General features: G+C 45.9%; 1 protein-coding gene across 2 annotated transcripts in view; it reads left to right on the forward strand.

The window, feature by feature from the left end:
- LOC124045176 (LHFPL tetraspan subfamily member 3 protein-like) overlaps positions 1 to 20,070 on the forward strand; it is a 31,896-nt gene that overhangs the window by 3,508 nt on the left and 8,318 nt on the right. The window lies entirely within an intron of this gene.

The following is a 20,070-nucleotide window of genomic DNA, read 5'->3' on the forward strand; positions in this document are numbered from 1 at the left end:
TATCAGTTCTATGTTTGACAAGTTATATGAAGCTGTGGCTTGGAGTATTGTTTATTCATACTATGTAATGTATTCTTAGTGAATTAGTACCATGTTTTGCCCACTAAATGCTGCTGTTCTGCTATTACTGCCACAGCCTTTATCCATGTATTAAATGGAACCCTTTGCAACTTTGGGTAGAAAACCCATAGCTTTCGCTCTGGATATGTAAAGGCTCTCTTCTATCTCCTCTGACGAAGAGGTGGAACAAGGGTCAAGGATCGGACCAAAATGCAGCGTGATGATGATTCATGATATATTTTAATAAAGGAAAAACTATACATGCAGAAACTACAAAAATAATGAAATGAAATAATGAAAACCGAACCAGCCCTATCTGGTGCAAACACAAAGACAGGAACAATCACCCACGAAACACTCAAAGAATATGGCTGCCTAAATATGGTTCCCAATCAGAGACAACGAAAATCACCTGCCTCTGATTAAGAACCGCCTCAAAGCAACCATAGACTTTCCTAGACAACCCTACTCAGCCACAATCCCAATACCTACTAAAAACCCCAATACAAAAACACACCACAAAATAAACCCATGTCACACCCTGGCCTGAACAAATAAATGAAGACAAACATACATACTTCGACCAGGGCGTGACAGAATCCCCCCCCCCTAAGGTGCGGACTCCTGGACGTACATCAAAACAATAGGGAGGGTCCGGGTGGGCGTCTGTCCATGGTGGCGGCTCCGGCTCGGGACGTGGACCCCACTCCATCAATGTCTTAATTCCTCCCCCTCGCGTCCTAGGATAGTCCACCCTCGCCGCCGACCATGGCCTAGTAGTCCTCACCCAGAACCCCACTGGACTGAGGGGCAGCTCGGGACTGAGGGGAAGCTCGGGACTGAGGGGGAAGCTCGGGACTAATGGGGAAGCTCAGGCAGATCCTGGCTGGCTGGCGGATCTGGAAGAGTCTGGTTGACTGGCGGATCTAGAAGTGTCTGGCTGACTGGCAGATCTGGAAGATCATGGCTGACTGGCAGATCTGGAAGATCATGGCAGACTGGCAGATCTGGAAGATCATGGCAGACTGGCAGATCTGGAAGATCATGGCAGACTGGCGGATCTGGAAGATCATGGCAGACTGGCAGATCTGGAAGATCATGGCAGACTGGCAGATCTGGAAGATCATGGCAGACTGGCAGATCTGGAAGATCATGGCAGACTGGCAGATCTGGAAGATCATGGCAGACTGGCAGATCTGGAAGATCATGGCAGACTGGCAGATCTGGAAGATCATGGCAGACTGGCAGATCTGGAAGATCATGGCAGACTGGCAGATCTGGAAGATCATGGCAGACTGGCAGATCTGGAAGATCATGGCAGACTGGCAGATCTGGAAGATCATGGCAGACTGGCAGCTCTGGCTGCTCCATGCAGGCGGGAGACTCCGGCAGCGCTGAACAGGCGGGAGACTCCGGCAGCGCTGAACAGGCGGGAGACTCCGGCAGCGCTGAACAGGCGGGAGACTCCGGCAGCGCTGAACAGGCGGGAGACTCCGGCAGCGCTGAACAGGCGGGAGACTCCGGCAGCGCTGAACAGGCGGGAGACTCCGGCAGCGCTGAACAGGCGGGAGACTCCGGCAGCGCTGAACAGGCGGGAGACTCCGGCAGCGCTGAACAGGCGGGAGACTCCGGCAGCGCTGAACAGGCGGGAGACTCCGGCAGCGCTGAACAGGCGGGAGACTCCGGCAGCGCTGAACAGGCGGGAGACTCCGGCAGCGCTGAACAGGCGGGAGACTCCGGCAGCGCTGAACAGGCGGGAGACTCCGGCAGCGCTGAACAGGCGAGGCACACTGTAGGCCTGATGCGTGGTGCTGGCACTGGTGGGACTGGACCTAGAACACGCACAGGAAGCCTGGTGCGGGGAGCTGCCACCGGACGACTGGTGTGTGGAGGTGGCTCTGGATAGACCGGACCGTGCAGGCGCACTGGAGCTCTTGAGCACCGAGCCTGCCCAACCTTACCTGGCTCGATGCCCACTCTAGCCCGGCCAATACGAAGAGCTGGTATGTACCGCACCGGGCTATGCACCCGCACTGGAGACACCGTGCGCTCCATAGCATAACACAGTGCCTGCCCGGTCTCTCTAGCCCCCTGGTAAGCACAGGGATGTTGCGCAGGTCTCCTACCTGGCATAGCCATACTCCCCGTGAGCCACCCCCCAATACATTTTTGGGGCTGACCCTCAGGCTTCCATCCGCGTTGCCGTGCTGCCTCCTCATACCAGCGCCTCTCCGCCTCCAGTTCTTCCTTGGGGCGGCGATATGCTCCAGGCTGAGCCCAGGGTCCTTCACCGTTCAGTTAGTCCTCCCATGTCCAGTCCTTCTCTCGCTGCACCTTGGTGCGGCTACACTCCCCTGGTTTAGCCCAGGGTCCTCTCCCGTCGAAGATTTCCCCCCAAGTCCAGAAATTCTTGTCGCGCTGCTCCTGCTGCTGCTGTTGCCTGTTACCACGCCACTTGGTCCTGTTGTGGTGGGTGATTCTGTAACTGCTCTCTTCTATCTCCTCCTCTGACGAAGAGGTGGAACAAGGATCAGACCAAAATGCAGCATGATGATGCTTCATGATATATTTTAATAAAGGAACAACTATACATGTAGAAACTACAAAAAATAATGAAATGAAAACCGAACCAGCCCTATCTGGTGCAAACACAAAGACAGGAACAATCACCCACGAAACACTCAAAGAATATGGCTGCCTAAATATGGTTCCCAATCAGAGACAACGAAAATCACCTGCCTGATTAAGAACCGCCTCAAAGCAACCATAGACTTTCCTAGACAACCCTACTCAGCCACAATCCCAATACCTACTAAAAACCCCAATACAAAAACACACCACAAAATAAACCCATGTCACACCCTGGCCTGACCAAATAAATGAAGACAAACATACATACTTCGACTAGGGCGTGACAGGATGGAAATAAATGGTGTGATCATCCTTTCAATGCAGGCCAGTCCTCCATGAAAGCAATTCAAACACATACAAACTGTCCTTCTCTTGAATCTAATCTGCTCAATGAAGTCAATCTGTGTAACTAGCTGCACTCTTAGAAAAAAAAAGTTCCAAATGGGTTCTTTGGCTGTCCCCATAGGATAACCCGTTTTGTTTCCAAGTAGAACCCTTTTTGGTTTCAGTTAGAACCTTTTTGGGTTCCGTGTAGAACCCGACATGAAACCCAAAAGGGTTCTTCAAAGAGTTATCTTATGGGGATAGCGAAGAACCCTTTTAGATTCTAGATAGCACCTTTTTTTCTAAGAGTGTGCCCACACACCAACAGAGATCTGCTAGTGTTGGGTTGGCAGCCTAAGGCTTAAGCTGTATCTGGGAAATGGCCCAAGTGTGTGTAGTTTATTCCCTTCAATAAAGGTTTGGATTAGTTAGACCATTCCTTGTCAAGCAAACCAATAGGCTACAGGAGTTCTAATGGTTTAAATGTTATGGTCTTCAATGGTAAAAATCCCAAATACAATGCCTTCAGAAAGTATACTGAACAAAAATATAAACGCAACAGGCAGGGGCACAGCCGTGGGTGGGCCTGGGAGGGCATAGGCCCACCCACTTGGGAGCCAGAACCATCCACTTGGAAGCCATGCCCAGCCAATCAGAATTCGTTTTTTCCCCAAAAAAGGGCTTAATTACAGACAGACATACTCCTCAGTTTCATCAGCAGTCCTGTTGGCAGGTCTCAGACAATCCCTCAGGTGAAGAAGCTAGATGTAGAGGTCGTGAGCTGGCATGGTTTTACATTGTCTGCAGTTGTGAGGCCAGTTGGACGTACTGCCAAATTCCCTAAAACGACTTTGCAGTCGGCTTATGGTAGAGAAATTAACATTAAATTCTCTGGCAATAGTTCTGGTGGACATCCCCGCAGTCAACATGCCAATTACACACTCCTTCAAAACTTCAGACATCTGTGGCATTGTGTTGTGTGACAAAACTGAACATTTTAGAGTGAACATTTTGTCCCAATTACAAGGTGCAGCTGTGTTCTGATCATTCTGTTTAATCAGCTTCTTGATTTGCCACACCTGTCAGGTAGATGGATTATCTTGGCAAAGGAGAAATGTTCACTAACAGGGATACAAACAAATTTATGCACAAATTGTGAATGGAAAATTCCTGGGATCTTTTATTTCAGCTAATGAAACATGGGACCAATGCTTTTCATGTTGCGATTATATTGTTGTTCAGTATATTTATATACTGATTTTTATTTATATATATATATATATATATATATCTATATATATATATATATATATATATATATATTCCACATTTTGTTGTGTTACAGCCTGAATTCAAAATTGATTAAAAAATGTTTTTCTCACATATCTGCGCATAATACCTCATAATGACAAAGTGAAAACATGTTTTTAGACATTTTTGCAAATTTGCAAATGCCACCCAGGAACATTCACTGTCTTTTTGGTAAACAACTCCAGTGGAGATGGTGTTTTAGGATATTGCCCTGCTTAAAGGTAAACACATCTCACAGTGTTTGGTGGAAAGCAAACTAAACCAGGTTTTCCTGAAGGATTTTGCCTGTGCTTAGCTCCATTCTGTGATTTTTTTATCCTGAAAAACTCCAGAGTCCTTAAAGATTACAAGCATACCCATAGCAGCCACCAACACCATTCAAAGTGTTAATAATAACTTCACCATGCTCAAAGAGATATTCAATGTCTGCTTTTTTTTACCCATCTACCAATAGGTGCCCTTCGTTACGAGGCATTGGAAAACCTCCCTGGTATTTATGGTTGAATCTGTGTTTGAAATGCAGTGCTCGTCTGAGGGACCTTACAGATAATTGTGTATGGTACAGGTAGCCATATCCTACAGTCAAATGACCAAATAGCCCTCTAGTGGCCTCATGGGTGGAATGTTATTCATGTTTTTAATCATTTCATAATTAATACAAATGATTGAAATAAACCTGCCGGAAATCTGGTGTTTCCATATGAAAAGGTTTTGTTATATTTCAGTCTCAACTCAACCTTTCAATACATTTCAACTCTATATCTGACACGGTACAGGTGTCTTACATTTGTAAGCACATAACCATGTGTGTGAGGTGTATACTTTTGTTTCAAAGTAGATGTGACTAAGACGACCAAGAAACACTCTGTGTGAGCCTGATTTAGCCCACTGGAGGAAAAGGTTCAACACTATTATTGCACACAGAGTGAATCCAGACAACTTATTATGACTTATTAAGCACATTTCTACTCCTGAACTTATTTAGGCTTGCCATAACAAAGGGTTTGAATACTTATTGACTCAATAGATTTCAGCTTTTCATTTTTTATTAATTTGTAAAAAAAAATTGAAAAACATCATTCGCTTTGACGTTATAGGGTATTGTGTGTAGGCCAGTGACAAAAACAAATGCTCAATTTAATCCATTTAAATTATTTCTATAAGACAACAAAATGTGGAAAAAGTCAAGGGGTGTGAATACTTTCTTAAAAGACCTGTAATGGTAATGTATTGGGTTGGGTTTAATGGTAAATGTCACTCATCAAACAACATATAGGAGATGTTTTCTAATAATTTTAGGGTAAAACATAAGACTGCTATGTAATGGTTTTATTTGGGTCTTCACAACATTTTAGTCACTAGCCCATTTCTCCATCACATTTTTGGTCTTGTAGGAAAAGTCTTAATATGATAATTGCATCATAGGGATAGCCCTCTCAGAGAGCTGGTATTTGTTGGACTATTCGAGAAGAGTTGGGTTAAAGCATTAGGTTGCTAAGAGAATGACAAACTGAATTGCTTTCATGGAGGACTGGCTTGACTTGGTATGGATGACCATACAATGTATTTTCATCATGAGCAAAAGCTATTGGTGATATGATATGAATCCTATGAATTTAAATGGCCAATTTTGGGTGCAATCAATAAGCTTAATTTCTCAAAGTTCAAATAAACTTTCAACAAAATAATGTTTCAGGGATACTAATCTTATCTGTGTCTAACTACAGAAACGTTTTCAGACAATCTGAGATGGTGGGTGTCGAAAACCTCTTCTGTGTGCTTTTTGAGGTGGAACGACTCATGAGATATGCACAAACGTGTGGGAGTAAGAATACCTCATCAGTCAGCAGACTGAGAGCAAAAAATATCAGCAGTTTTTTCTGTTTGTATTGTTGTTTTCTTCATCTGTCCACTCTCCTTTCTGATCTGCAGAGTCAGTTTGTTTGGAAGAATGTTCAACCATCAGCAAGATGGAGGAACAGAGAATCCATGAACTAATATTTCCATACTCTTAGGATGACAGGACACTCACTTTTATGAAATTAGAAAAAACATGCATGGTGGTATGCATGCTGGTATTCATCACATAAAGCAGGATTAAAATGGATTTAATTATAATTTTTTTGTCAACGATCTACACAAAAAACTCTCTCTAAAAAAAATATATATATATATATATAAATAAAACATTAGATAACTATTCAACCCCCTTATTCAATACATGTTAGAATCATCTTTTGCAGCAATTACAGATGTGAGTCTTTCTTGGGTAAGTCTCTAAAGATTTTCACACCTAGATTGAGCAACATTTGCACATTATTATTTTCAAAGTTCTTCAAGCTCTGTCAAATTGGTTGTTGATCATTGCTAGACAACCATTTTCAGGTCTTGCTAAGTCAAAACAGTAAGTCGGCCAGACAAGAACATTCACTGTCTTCTTGGTCAACAACTTCAGTGTTGATGTGGCCTTGTGTTTTAGTTTATTTTCCCACTGAAAGGGGACTTCATCTCCCAGTGTTTGGTGGAAAGCATTTTTTATCCTGACAAACTCCCCAGTTCTTAACGATTACAAGAATACCCATAACATGATGCAGCCACCACTATGTTTGAAAATATGGAGTGGTACAGTATTGTGTTGTATTGGATTTGACCCAAACATAACACTTTGTATTCAGGACAAAGAGTAAATTGCTTTGCCACATTTGTTCCAGTATTATTTTAGTATCTTATTGCTAACAGGATGCATGTATCCTCCACTGGCTTCCTTCTTTTCACTCTATCAATTAGGGGTTTGTATTGTGGAATAACTACAATGTTATATATCCATCATCAGTATTCTCCTATCACATCCATTCAATTCTGTAACTGTTTTAAAGTCACCATTGGCCTCATGGTGAAATCCCTGAGCGGTTTCCTTCCTCTCCGGCAACTGAGTTAGGAACGATGCCTGTATCTTTGTAGTGACTGGGATATTGATTATCTACTTTTTTAACACATCTACCAATAGGTGCTCTTCTGTGCAAGGCATTGGAAAACCTCCCTAGTCTTTGTGGTTGAATCTGAAGGCACTGTATGTATTTGCAATTGAGGCCCTTTCCCATTCCCAGAGGCTACTGGATCAGCTCCAACTCAGTACAGGGTATAACCTTGCGATGAGGCTGCATCTGCTACCCTGTGTACAGGTGAGTGGCCTGATAGTGTTGGCTATGGGGCTAATGCTCTCACCACTGAGGAGATGATAGTTTAATCAGCTGCTGTATCCTGGTACGTGGCATAGAGCTTTGGCAGAGCGTGGTGCCAACAGCGGGCCGGCCCTGGGAAGAGGACAAAGAGTACCAGCTGCTCCTCTCAGTGCCCATGACCTTCCTCATGGGGAGTACCATCATGGTTCTCCTCTTCAGCTAGGAGAGCTCAATGTTATATGTTGTACTATACAAAACCATAAACTGTACTGTTCTCTCATTATCCCTACTGCAGTTACATCGTGGACAGGAAAGTTGGATGACGAGAGACAGAAAAGGAATACACATATTTTCTGTTTTTCTTAGTGAGTTTATATGACAGGATCTCTGAACTGCCTGTCTTGCTCTGCTCTGTCTCGGGCGAATGCTCCTTTAAAGTGCAAATGAACGCAAAAACAACTTCTCTGGTTGAATACGGCCTATGTTGCATCAATATTCATCCCAAAAGTTTATTTCTGTGCCAAAATGTACTAACATGTGTAAGTAGGATCATTTCATAAAGTCAAAATATTCCAAAACAGAGTTTTGTGAGATTTGTGGACCTGAGGATATCACAACTTAATGACGGTTGGGTTTTGATTTCAATCCTGCCCACACGGGACCACTGCCTGGCACATTCTAATCACGGCTGGCAGTAATCAAATCATCCGTATCACAGCTACCCGATGTGCTGCAGTGCACACTATCCAATCGCTCACCAGAATCAACCTGAAACCTAATTTATTTACAGACAGCTGAACTAACCATTAGCATGAAGCGCCTCAGACTTTTTTAGACAACAATATATGCAAGACTTTGCCGCAAATGTCATGTTGAAGGAACGAGATTCATTTTTTCATATACGGGCGGCTTGGGTTTTTTCTCCAAATGAAATATCCTCACATTCGTGTCCTAACGTTAGCACAAACACAACCTTCATCAAAGATACAGTAGCTACATCTTGAAAGCAGGAAATGCAGTACGTTTGAAGCAGGATTCCCTGACTAACCATGTTCAAGTTTGTCATGCTGGGTCACGTGGTTGCTAAGCCATTCAGTACGGAGCCAGAAACGGAAGAAGAAGCGAGACATCTCTCTCCCTCAATTTTTCTGGTTAATTTACAGTCAATGAACTAAGCAGAGCAGACCCAACTGCTAATGCATTGGTGCTTCTGGGAGGGCAACCCTGTTAAGCAAACCGGAACTGGCCATTTTTTCCCCCAATGGTAAACAGCCTGAGTGGGACATCTTCGTTTATCCACCATCTCTGTGGTGGGCTGTTCTGGACGGTGACTGAAGGGGGACAAATGACATTACTGCCAGTATACGAAATAGCAAACATAACACACCCACATAGAATAACACCCCCAAGACACAAGTCTCGTTTTTCTTAACGAGTACCGGAAAAGCCCAGGTGGAATCGATAAGTTTAGCCCCTCTTTGTCATTTCGCTGGTGCCCTGCAACTGTGTTAGACAGAAGGAGGAGAAATCAATCACACACTCCATCCAAAAACACATCAAGAGAGGAATAGATAGCATACTGACCAAAATGGAAAAAGACAGACAGTGGAAAGAAAAAGTATGTGAACTATTTTCTGCATAAATTGGTCATAAAATGTGATCTGATCTTCATATAGGTCACAACAATAGACAAACACAGTCTACTAATAACACACAAACAATTATACGTTTTCATGTCTTTATTGAACCCACCGTGTCAACATTCACTGTGCAGGGTGGGAAAAGTATGTGAATCCTTGGATTTATTAACTGGTTGACCCTCGTTTGGCAGCAATAACTTCAACCAAACGTTTTCTGCAGTTGAGGATCAGACCTGCACAATGTTCAGGAGGAATTTTGGACCATTCCTCTTTACAAAACATTTTCAGTTCAGCGATATTCTTGGGATGTCTGGTGTGAACTGCTCTCGAGATCATGCTACAGCATCTCAATCGGGTTGAGGTCAGGACTCTGACTGGGCCACTCCAGAACGCGTTTATTAAGACATTCTCCTGCAAAATGTCTTGATAAACTTGGGAATTCATTTTTCCGTCGATGATAGCAAGCTGTCCAGGCCCTGAGGCAGCAAAGCAGCCCCAAACCATGATGCTCCCTCCACCATACTTTACAGATGGGTTAAGGTTTTGATGTTGGTGTGCTTTGCTGTGCCTTTTTTTTCTCCACACATAGTGTTGTGTGTTCCTTACAAACAACTCAACTGTATGTAACAGAATAACTTTAGACCGTCCCCTCGCCCATAACCGGGCGCAAACCAGGGACCCTCTGCACACATCAACAACAGTCACCCACGAAGCATCGTTACCCATCGCCCCACAAAAGCCGCGGCCCTTGCAGAGCAAGGGGAACTACTACTTCAAGGTCTCAGAGCAAGTGATGTAACCGATTGAGCCGCTATTTAGCGCACACCACTAACTAAGCTAGCCGTTTCACATCCGTTACACTCACCCCCCTTTTGACCTTCCTCCTTTTTTTCCGCAGCAACCAGTAATCCGGGTCAACAGCATCAATGTAACAGTATAATTTTAAACCGTCCCCTCGCCCATACCCGGGCGCGAACCAGGGACCTTCTGCACACATTGACAACAGTCACCCTCGAAGCATCGTTACCCATCGCTCCACAAAAGCCTCGGCCCTTGCAGAGCAAGGGGAACTACTGCTTCAAGGTCTCAGAGCAAGTGACGTAACCGATTGAAACGCTATTTAGCGCACACCGCTAACTAAGCTAGCCGCTTCACATCCGTTACATGTAGTTTCATCTGTCCACAGAATATTTTGCCAGTAGCGCTGTGGAACATCCAGGTGCACTTTTGCAAACTTCAGACATGCAGCAATGTGGCTTCTTCCATGGTGTCCTCCCATGAACACCCTTCTTGTTTAGTGTTTTACATATCGTAGACTCGTCAACATTGATGTTAGCATGTTCCAGAGATTTCTTTAAGTCTTAAGCCAACACTCTAGGATTCTTCTTAACCTCATTGAGCATTCTGCACTGTGCTCGTGCAGTCATCTTTGCAGGACGGCCACTACTAGGGAGAGTAGCAACAGTGCTGAATTTTCTCCATTTATAGACAATTTGTCTTACCGTGAACTGATGAACATCAAGGAGTTTAGAGATACTTTTGTAACCCTTTCCAGCTTTATGCAAGTCAACAATTCTTAATCTTAGGTCTTCTGAGATCTCTTTTTTTCGAGGCATGATTCACATCAGGCAATGCTTCTTGTGAATAGCAAACTCACATTTTGTGAGTGTTTTTTATAGGGCAAGGCAGCTCTAACCAACATCTCCAATCTCATCTCATTGATTGGACTCCAGGTTAGCAGAGTCCTGACTCCAATTAGCTTTTGGATAAGTCATTCACACAGGAATTCACATAGTTTTTCCATCCTATACTGTGAATGTTTAAATTATGTATTCAATATAGACAAGAAAAATACAATAATGTGTGTGTTATTAGTTTAAGCACACTATGTTTGTCTGTTGTTGTGACTTAGATGAAGATCAGATCAAATTTGATGACCAATTTTCATGCAGAAATCCAGGTCATTCCAAAGGGTTCACATACGTTTTCTTGCCACTGTAAGGCCATGCAAGTATATACGATAGCTGTTCTCCCAGAAGTACAAGATATGCTAATTGTTATGTGTCCCTCCAAAATAATAGTGCACAATTGAACGAGATAAGCCTGATTTCTACAGGGCCAGTGGTTTCTAAACTCTTCACCCCATCTCCCATAGGACCTCCATCAACTCATCTGTCACTCATGTCCTGACCCTGTCTCCCTAAAATACTAAACAGACCTAAGTATGACACGCTCTGCTCCGCTCTACTCAGTTTACAACTAGCTACTCCTGCAGCATCCTACTATATTCCTTTTAAAGAGACCTTTCACTCAAAAACAATCTTTTGGTATTTCTTTTTCATTAGTCCACTGTTGACATGGTCGACAAATGTTTTGCGTGTTCAGCGTGTCAATAACAAGATATTGGACTTTTGTAAGAAGCAAGATGTCTCGAGTGTCATCATCAAGATGATGTTCATCAATGAGCTTGATGCCTTGATAAGCTCCTTTCCTGAGGACGGCTCACCTCTCACAGTTCTGGGCGACTTTAACCTCCCCACGTCTACCTTTGACTCTTTCCTCTCTGCCTCCTTCTTTCCACTCCTCTCCTCTTTTGACCTCACCCTCTCACCTTCCCCCCCTACTCACAAGGCAGGCAATACGCTCGACCTCATCTTTACTAGATGCTGTTCTTCCACTAACCTCATTGCAACTCCCCTCCAAGTCTCCGACCACTGCCTTGTATCCTTTTCCCTCTCGCTCTCATCCAACACCTCCCACACTGCCCCTACTCGGATGGTATCGCGCCGTCCCAACCTTCGCTCTCTCTCCCCCGCTACTCTCTCCTCTTCCATCCTATCATCTCTTCCCTCCGCTCAAACCTTCTCCCACCTATCTCCTGATTCTGCCTCCTCAACCCTCCTCTCCTCCCTCTCTGCATCCCTTGACTCTCTATGTCCCCTATCCTCCAGGCCGGCTCGGTCCTCCCCCTCCCGCTCCGTGGCTCGATGACTCATTGCGAGCTCACAGAACAGGGCTCCGGGCAGCCGAGCGGAAATGGAGGAAAACTCGCCTCCCTGCGGACCTGGCATCCTTTCACTCCCTCCTCTCTACATTTTCCTCCTCTGTCTCTGCTGCTAAAGCCACTTTCTACCACGCTAAATTCCAAGCATCTGCCTCTAACCCTAGGAAGCTCTTTGCCACCTTCTCCTCCCTCCTGAATCCTCCGCCCCCTCCCCCCTCCTCCCTCTCTGCAGATGACTTCGTCAACCATTTTGAAAAGAAGGTCGACGACATCCGATCCTCGTTTGCTAAGTCAAACGACACCGCTGGTTCTGCTCACACTGCCCTACCCTGTGCTCTGACCTCTTTCTCCCTCTCTCTCCAGATGAAATCTCGCGTCTTGTGACGGCCGGCCGCCCAACAACCTGCCCGCTTGACCCTATCCCCTCCTCTCTTCTCCAGACCATTTCCGGAGACCTTCTCCCTTACCTCACCTCGCTCATCAACTCATCCCTGACCGTTGGCTACGTCCCTTCCGTCTTCAAGAGAGCGAGAGTTGCACCCCTTCTGAAAAAACCTACACTCGATCCCTCCGATGTCAACAATTACAGACCAGTATCCCTTCTTTCTTTTCTCTCCAAAACTCTTGAACGTGCCGTCCTTGGCCAGCTCTCCCGCTATCTCTCTCTGAATGACCTTCTTGATCCAAATCAGTCAGGTTTCAAGACTAGTCATTCAACTGAGACTGCTCTCCTCTGTATCACGGAGGCGCTCCGCACTGCTAAAGCTAACTCTCTCTCCTCTGCTCTCATCCTTCTAGATCTATCGGCTGCCTTCGATACTGTGAACTATCAGATCCTCCTCTCCACCCTCTCCGAGTTGGGCATCTCCGGCGCGGCCCACGCTTGGATTGCGTCCTACCTGACAGGTCGCTCCTACCAGGTGGCGTGGCGAGAATCTGTCTCCTCACCACGCGCTCTCACCACTGGTGTCCCCCAGGGCTCTGTTCTTGGCCCTCTCCTATTCTCGCTATACACCAAGTCACTTGGCTCTGTCATAACCTCACATGGTCTCTCTTATCATTGCTATGCAGACGACACACAATTAATCTTCTCCTTTCCCCCTTCTGATGACCAGGTGGCGAATCGCATCTCTGCATGTCTGGCAGACATATCAGTGTGGATGACGGATCACCACCTCAAGCTGAACCTCGGCAAGACGGAGCTGCTCTTCCTCCCGGGGAAGGACTGCCCGTTCCATGATCTCGCCATCACGGTTGACAACTCCATTGTGTCCTCCTCCCAGAGCGCCAAGAACCTTGGCGTGATCCTGGACAACACCCTGTCGTTCTCAACTAACATCAAGGCGGTGGCCCGTTCCTGTAGGTTCATGCTCTACAACATCCGCAGAGTACGACCCTGCCTCACACAGGAAGCGGCGCAGGTCCTAATCCAGGCACTTGTCATCTCCCGTCTGGATTACTGCAACTCGCTGTTGGCTGGGCTCCCTGCCTGTGCCATTAAACCCCTTCAACTCATCCAGAACGCCGCAGCCCGTCTGGTGTTCAACCTTCCCAAGTTCTCTCACGTCACCCCGCTCCTCCGTTCTCTCCACTGGCTTCCAGTTGAAGCTCGCATCCGCTACAAGACCATGGTGCTTGCCTACGGAGCTGTGAGGGGAACGGCACCTCAGTACCTCCAGGCTCTGATCAGGCCCTACACCCAAACAAGGGCACTGCGTTCATCCACCTCTGGCCTGCTCGCCTCCCTACCACTGAGGAAGTACAGCTCCCGCTCAGCCCAGTCAAAACTGTTCGCTGCCCTGGCCCCCCAATGGTGGAACAAACTCCCTCACGACGCCAGGACAGCGGAGTCAATCACCACCTTCCGGAGACACCTGAAACCCCACCTCTTTAAGGAATACCTAGGATAGGTTAAGTAATCCCTCTCACCCCACCCCCCCCCTAAGTTTTAGATGCACTATTGTTAAGTGACTGTCCCACTGGATGTCATAAGGTGAATGCACCAATTTGTAAGTCGCTCTGGATAAGAGCGTCTGCTAAATGACTTAAATGTAAATGTAAATGTAATGATGTGTCTGGTGACACTCTGCTTCTTAAAAGTCCAAATAATCTTGATAGGCTAGAGACACTACTGACATGCAAAACATTTTGAAACTGTATCAACATTCGACTTATGAAAGAAAGACCAAAAGGTAGTTTTTGAATGAAATGTAACTGTCAGTTACATTTAGGGCTCTTCTATTGTTTCCGGCCCTGTGCAAGGTCCTGAGGCTGACAAAGACGAATCAGCAGTTTTTACAGGAAATGTACATTGTAGTATTTTATTGATCACATGAGGCCAGAAAATATACAGGTGTTTATCCAACTTTAATTGCAAAGGTGGAAGAGCCGTGAATATAATGGCAGGAACAAGCTTTATAGTGCTGTATATTACTGAATGGTACCAACAAGCAACCATGGTTTCATGTTTAATTAAGTTGACCTCTAATCAGATAGAAAACCCGGTCAAGCGTCGACCCCATGGAGAGTGGAACAGAATGAAGCCAAATGTGGATCTGCTTCCACATACCCTGTGTAATGGGGATTCCCTTCACCCGTGGTTATGCTTTTGAGCTGTAGGCTACCAGGGCGGTTTGAACATCAAATCAAAATACATTGCACATACGCCGAATACAACATTACCTTACAGTGAAATGCTTACTTACAAGCCCTTAACCAACAATGCAGTTAATAAAAAAATAAAACAATTAAACTAACAAATAATTAAAGAGCAGCAGTAAAATAACAATAGCTAAGCTGTATACAAGGGGTACCGGTACAGTGTCAATGTTCGGGGGCACCGATTAGTCGAGGTAATTGAGGTAATATGTACATGTAGGTAGAGTTATTAAAGTAGAAGCTGTTTAGAAGCCTCTTGGACCTAGACTTAGCACTCCGGTACAGCTTGCTGTGCGGTAGCAGAGACTAGGGTGGCTGGAGTCTTTGACAATTTTTAGTGCCTTCCTCTGACACCGCCTGGTATAGAGGTCCTGGATGGCAGGAACCTTGACCCCAGTGATGTACTGTGGGGTAATAGGTTTTGTCGTGCCCTCTTCACAACTGTCTTGGTGTGCTTGGACCATGTTAGTTTGTTGGTGATGTGGACACCAAGGAACTTGAAGCTCTCAACTTGCTCCACTACAACCCGTCGATGAGAATGGGGGCATGCTCGGTCCTCCTTTTTCTGTAGTCCACAATCATGACACTGAGCCACTGCGTTTGATAGCCCACGTGCCCCCCCCCCCACCTCTCTGTGGTGTTGGATGTGCCTCGTGTGAGATGTTATATAACAAGAGAGGCAGCTCATTATGATGATCTTATTCCTCTGGTCCCCTTCAGGGAGAAGCCTTCCTCACTTTAGACCCCCATACATTCAGTACCAGCAGGGGTGTTTTGTTTGTCCCTGTGTTAACATGTTTTTTTGTTCTACCTGTGTTACTGTAAAAGCGCTCTTTGTTCCTCTACGGTAATGTATGCAATGTGTGTGTGTGTGTGTGTGTGTGTGTGTGTGTGTGTGTGTGTGTGTGTGTGTGTGTGTGTGTGTGTGTGTGTGCGTGCGTGCGTGCGTGCGTGCGTGCGTGCGTGCGTGCGTGCGTGCGTGCGTGCGTGTGTGGTTGCCGAATTGATGAGGAGGATTCCATTTAGTTTATTAGTAGGCCCCTTTTTTGCTTTTTCTGAAAAATGAATTGCATTGCGTTTGTGTGTGTGTGTGCGTGTGTGTTTGTGTATGTGCAAGTATGCTCGTGTGCATGTGCGTGTGTGTGGATAAGTGCATGCACGTGCAAGTGTTTTCCATAAGCTTGCAAAAGGAGATGTAGCAAGTCGATACATTTCTATAAATATAAATATCCCAGGAGATCCCATGCTTTCTCTTTGCCCTGAGATTTCTGCCCAGGCTTCCCTGAAATGCACATGTTTTAATCATCAGACGCAAATAAATAATTCCAAAGTCAACAGTGCGCTACTAAAAATATTCTGCAGAGTGAATAATGTATTCTTTTGACCCGTATTTGAATTGTCACTCTTGAGAGAGAGAGACACAGAGAGAGAGACACAGAGAGAGAGCCAGACAGAGAGACAGAGACAGAGAGAGAGTGACAGAGAGAGAGACAGAGAGAGAGACAGAGAGAGAGAGAGACAGAGAGAGACAGACAGACAGAGAGAGAGAGAGAGAGACAGAGAGACAGACAGACGGACGGACGGACGGACGGACGGACGGACGGACGGACGGACGGACGGACGGACAGACAGACAGACAGATTGGAAGAAAAATTAGAGTATTCACTTGCTCAGGCTTTATAATCATTCTGGGGCTTTTCCTTAGCTTCACTGAAAGCCATTCTCAAAAATCAGGGAGGGAAAATAACTTGGTTGCTTATAGCTAAAACAGAGAGAGTTGTGGTTTTGGTATGTGTCGCTGAATAGTTAGGGTAACCTTAGATTGCCCACCCTGATTTTTCTCACCCTTCTGGGTACCTAGGGGACTGGAGCTGGGCACCAGATGATAAATGCACTTGACAGCATATGTGTTGCGACATTGACTTGGAACGGTGGAGAGCTGGGCACAGGGGTTTGAATGAGTCGACACTTCAGGTCCAGACATAGGATACACTTTGAAAAAAGAGAACGCCAGCCAAGTGGAGCAACAGGCGGACCAATAATGAAACAGATTGCCCTCGCAGCGTTGATGTAAGGTTTGCTAAGGTTTGGGGCTAGGACTGGCCAGAATAGCGGTCCTCTGTAGCTCAGTTGGTAGAGCATGGCGCTCGTAACACCAGGGTAGTGGGTTCGATTCCCGGGACCACCCATATGTAGAATGTATGCACGCATGACTGTAAGTCGCTTTGGATAAAAGTGTCTGCTAAATGGCATATATTATTATTATTATTATATAATATAGATGATGTATTGCATATTGTTTGTCAGTGATGTCACACAGATGATGCAGACCCAAACCACAGTCTTCCCACTGCTGTAAACCTCACACACTCCCAGGAGTTAGTTTAGTTTACGTTACCGTTTCTTAAAAGTAACTTGTGAGTGTGAACTGAAGAAATGTAATAATACTATTAACAGTGTAATAATGCTTGAATCCAGAGTGATTTAAAAGTTGTAACTCAACTGTAACCCCCCCCCCCCCCCCCATGCGAGTGTCTAGTTTGCCAGTGTGCTTGTCCAGTCTGACAAAATAACACACAGAAAGCGAAAAGAAAACAACAAGGCCAAAGTCTGACAAAAGGGTAACAGAACTGGGCTTCTGGCCTGATTGCCAAATCACAGAAATATGTGATAGTAATTGAATGAACCTCTTGGAGAACAATTGAAACAGTTGTCCTTTTGCCCCTTAGAGGTGTTTCTCTATTGTCTCCCTAATTAAAACTGTACTAAGGTCATTCACACCAACAGGGTAGACTTCCTTTTCATTTGCCCTCCTTGTCCTCCTTTTCTGCATTTCCCCTGCCTCAGGACAAGACGTAGAGAGAGAGTGTGTTCAGAGTGACACTGTAGCATGTTTTAACAGCTCATGTAACCGTCTCACCAGGCTCGAATTTGACTCTCACAATTTTACCTTACTTATAATATCTGAACAGCATGGGATAATTAGGTGAGAATAAGAATCCCTATTGTAAACTCGCTAGTGTGATGACAACTAGGGTATTAACGTTAACATGCATGAAAACTTCCGGCGCCGACTGAGATGGCCGCCTCGCTTCGAGTTCCTAGGAAACTATGCAGTTTTTTGTTTTTTTTACGTGTTATTTCTTACATTAGTACCCCAGGTCATCTTAGGTTTCATTACATACAGTCGAGAAGAACTACTGAATATAAGATCAGCGTCAACTCACCATCAGTACGACCAAGAATATGTTTTCCGCGACACGGATCCTGTGTTCTGCCTTACAAACAGGACAACGGAATGGATCGCATGCAGCGACCCAAGGAAACGACTCCGAAAAAGAGGGAAACGCGGCGGTGTTCTGGTCAGACTCCGAAAAAGGGCACATCGCGCACCACTTCCCAGTATTCTTCTTGCCAATGTCCAGTCTCTCGACAACAAGGTTGATGAAATCCGAGCAAGGGTGGCATTCCAGAGGGACATCAGAGACTGCAACGTTCTTTGCTTTACGGAGACATGGCTTACTGGGAAAACGCTATCCAGGGCGGTGCAGCCAACGGGTTTCTCCACGCATCGCGCCGACAGAAACAAACATCTATCTGGTAAGAAGAGTGGCGGGGGCGTATGCCTCATGACTAACGGGACATGGTGTGATGAAGGAAACATACAGGAACTCAATTCCTTCTGTTCACCTGATTTAGAATTCCTCACAATCAAATGTAGACCGCATTATCTTCCAAGAGAATTCTCTTCGATTATAATCACAGCCGTATATATCCCCCAAGCAGACACATCGATGGCTCTGAACGAACTTTATTTAACTCTTTGCAAACTGGAAAACATTTATCCGGAGGCTGCATTCATTGTAGCTGGGGATTTTAACAAAGCCAATCTGAAAACAAGACTCCTAAATTTTATCAGCATATCGATTGCGCAACCAGGGGTGGTAAAACCTTGGATCATTGTTACTCTAACTTCCGCGACGCATATAAGGCCCTGCCCCGCCCCCTTTCGGAAAAGCTGACCACGACTCCATTTTGCTGATCCCTGCCTACAGGCAGAAATTAAAACAAGAGGCTCCCACGCTGAGGTCTGTCCAACGCTGGTCAGACCAAGCTGACTCTACACTCCAAGACTGCTTCCATCACGCGGACTGGGACATGTTTCGTATTGCGTCAGATGGGAATATTGACGAATACGCTGATTCGGTGTGCGAGTTCATTAGAACGTGCGTCGAAGATGTCGTTCCCATAGCAACGATAAAAACATTCCCTAACCAGAAACCGTGGATTGATGGCAGCATTCGCGTGAAACTGAAAGCGCGAACCACTGCTTTTAATCAGGGCAAGGTGTCTGGCAACATGACTGAATACAAACAGTGCAGCTATTCCTCCGTAAGGCTATTAAACAAGCTAAGCGTCAGTACAGAGACAAAGTGGAATCTCAATTCAATGGCTCAGACACAAGAGGCATGTGGCAGGGTCTACAGTCAATCACGGACTACAAGATGAAATCCAGCCCAGTCACGGACCAGGATGTCTTGCTCCCAGGCAGACTAAATAACTTTTTTGCCCGCTTTGAGGACAATACAGTGCCACTGACACGGCCTGCAACGGAAACATGCGGTCTCTCCTTCACTGCAGCCGAGGTGAGTAAGACATTTAAACGTGTTAACCCTCGCAAGGCTGCAGGCCCAGACGGCATCCCCAGCCGCGCCCTCAGAGCATGCGCAGACCAGCTGGCCGGTGTGTTTACGGACATATTCAATCAATCCCTATACCAGTCTGCTGTTCCCACATGCTTCAAGAGGGCCACCATTGTTCCTGTTCCCAAGAAAGCTAAGGTAACTGAGCTAAACGACTACCGCCCCGTAGCACTCACTTCCGTCATCATGAAGTGCTTTGAGAGACTAGTCAAGGACCATATCACCTCCACCCTACCTGACACCCTAGACCCACTCCAATTTGCTTACCGCCCAAATAGGTCCACAGACGATGCAATCTCAACCACACTGCACACTGCCCTAACCCACCTGGACAAGAGGAATACCTATGTGAGAATGCTGTTCATCGACTACAGCTCGGCATTCAACACCATAGTACCCTCCAAGCTCGTCATCAAGCTCGAGACCCTGGGTCTCGACCCCGCCCTGTGCAACTGGGTACTGGACTTCCTGACGGGCCGCCCCCAGGTGGTGAGGGTAGGCAACAACATCTCCTCCCCGCTGATCCTCAACACGGGGGCCCCACAAGGGTGCGTTCT

This window comes from Oncorhynchus gorbuscha, linkage group LG10 (genome assembly GCF_021184085.1).
Source record: "Oncorhynchus gorbuscha isolate QuinsamMale2020 ecotype Even-year linkage group LG10, OgorEven_v1.0, whole genome shotgun sequence".
Lineage (NCBI taxonomy): Eukaryota > Metazoa > Chordata > Actinopteri > Salmoniformes > Salmonidae > Oncorhynchus > Oncorhynchus gorbuscha.